Source organism: Penaeus vannamei, chromosome 4 (genome assembly GCF_042767895.1).
Source record: "Penaeus vannamei isolate JL-2024 chromosome 4, ASM4276789v1, whole genome shotgun sequence".
In the NCBI taxonomy this organism is placed as follows: Eukaryota; Metazoa; Arthropoda; class Malacostraca; order Decapoda; family Penaeidae; genus Penaeus; species Penaeus vannamei.
Window position 1 is genome coordinate 29,380,890 of NC_091552.1, and position 2,500 is coordinate 29,383,389.

General features: G+C 35.6%; 1 protein-coding gene across 1 annotated transcript in view; it reads right to left on the reverse strand.

Annotated features, from left to right (window-relative positions):
• LOC113817763 (cell adhesion molecule 2) overlaps positions 1 to 2,500 on the reverse strand; it is a gene marked incomplete at its 3' end in the record, with an annotated part of 127,102 nt that overhangs the window by 27,057 nt on the left and 97,545 nt on the right.

A 2,500-nucleotide genomic window follows, 5' to 3' on the forward strand; every position in this document is an offset into this window, starting at 1 on the left:
CAAAGAAGAAAAGGTTTAGGAAAAAAACGCGGAATTTTTGGAATTTCCGAGATGTAGTTGAAAAGCATACGCTGAAAATTTCACGGAAGAAATGATTTTCCACAAAAACAGTCTAAAAAGAAGGGTTCTCGTTTGAAAGAAAAGGAACAGAAAATTTTAATGAGCAATAAAAAGGAAATATACTTCAAACTAACAAGAAAATTGTTATAAAAACTCGACAGACTTGCACGTAAAGATGCTACAGTAATCGCAAAACAGATATAGATTCTATGCAAGAAGAAGAAGAAGAAAAAAAAAGAAAGAAGAAGAAAGGGAGAAAAAGAAGATAAAAAAAAAGTGTTCCCCGAGACACTGAATTTCGCCTTTCACTTCCAGCCGTCCTTCTTTCCCCTACCTTCCCTCCCGCCCTTTCACAAGATAACGAATTTATTGCCAGCGCCCTCTCGTCCCTCTCGCCCTTCCCCTCGCGGTGGAGTGGGACGAGAAATTAAATCTAAAATGGTTTAAATACATGTAAGATGCTTGGAATGTCAGGAGTGAAACCTTCTGTATTGTCTCTTGTAATTGCGTTGTAATTATTGTAATTATATCTCTCTCGAATCCTGATGTGGAATTTACATTAGTAAAAGCACATGTGCGCGAGGAAGAAGAGGGGAGAAAGACAGCAAAAATAGAGGGAAAGGGAGAAAGAGAAAAAAAGATAGATAGATGGATAGATAGATAGATGGATAGATAGATAGATGGATAGATAGATAGATGGATAGATAGATAGATGGATAGATAAACTGATGGATAGATAGATGAATAGATTGATAGATAGACTGATAGATAGAGAGACAAATATATAGACAGAGAGATAGATAGATAGAGAGAGAGAAGAGTGAGTGTGAGAGACAGAAAGACAAAATTTGGGAGAAAGAAACTGAGGAAGAAAAAGGAAATTAAATATAAGCGAGGGAAAGAAAGAGTAAATAAGTAAAAGAAAGAAAATAGAGTGAGGCGATTAAGCTGAATTGACACGGCCATAACTTTGTGTTAATTAATCATATATTCTGTAAAAAATAGTCCAAAGTTAAACTCAAACATCTAACATTTTCCAAGAAACATGATGTACCAACTTTGATCCTGTAAAAGTGAGGAACTCCTGCCAGTGCAAGTAAGATTTCATGTACCATTCAAAGGACCCATTTTAATGTGTTTAATGTTTGCACACACACACACACACACACACACACACACACACACACACACACACACACACACACACACACACACACACACACACACACACACCCACACATACACACAGAATGTAAGAGGAACTAAGATTTACTGAAGTACTGAATCCTTTGCTTGTAGTATCAGTTGAGTAAACTCCAGTTTCAGTAAATTAAAAACTAGCAATTTACCCCGACGTTGGAGTACTCTACCTCGCCAATAAATAAAATAAAATAAATAAAATAAAAAATAAATAATAAATAAATAAAAATAAATAAATAAATAAATAAAATGGTGCAAAGCCATAAACAGTACTGTATACGAAAATACACACACCAGATGTCTGCAAACATAAGCATTAGGGTTCAATTCCTTAGAATTACGAAAGAGGCAGCGAATCGGAAAGCTCCAAAGTCCGGGTCAGTTGCCAGTTCTTCCTTCCCTGAGATTAGACACATTATAGCTAATAACTACACTGCGTCCAATCACAGAAAAGGAAAAGCTGGCAACTTACAATCTCTGGAAAAGGCCTATTTTGATACGCCAAATCTCGTTTAAAAAGATATATATATATATATATATATATATATATATATATATTAATGATAATTAATTATTAACCTAGTTTAATTCCATTTGTTACAAAGGATATTCTTTGCTGAGATATGTCTGTTAATTTGCTTCTCTATTACCCCCTGTGTGCGAGGAATGGCTTGGGTGACCATCCACTGGCAGCGCACGGGACGGAACGCAAGTTAGCATGATTACTAGACAAGACCGCTACTGCTGCACTACGCAGCGGCAGCAGCATTTAATGAAGTATAATAATATCATCACCATACTTAAATATAAGCATTAAATCTTAGCTAATTAGAAAAAAAGACAAAGCGGATTATTTCAGAATCCATGGTGAGTTGCCTTTTTATTCTTTCCTGAAACTGGACGCACTGTAAACAGAAATATATTTCCTGCCAAAGAGGTAATATACTGAACCGAATAACTAAGTAATAAAAAAACTGAACATTATTCCTCTGCCATGTGCAACAGTGACGTGAGTATAACCAACAGATAACACTGAATACTGAACAAAGTAAGCATTTAAGAAAACCTACAAACCGAATTAAGGCAAGTTCAGAAACAATGACACTGCGTTGTGGGAAAATCAACTAATCTATCAAACGTACTTATTATCCAACCCGACTAGCCAACCTAATTAACGAACTCGTCTCATCAAGCAACCCTCTTAATTAACTAATTAAACCAACAACCAATCTCACAACAA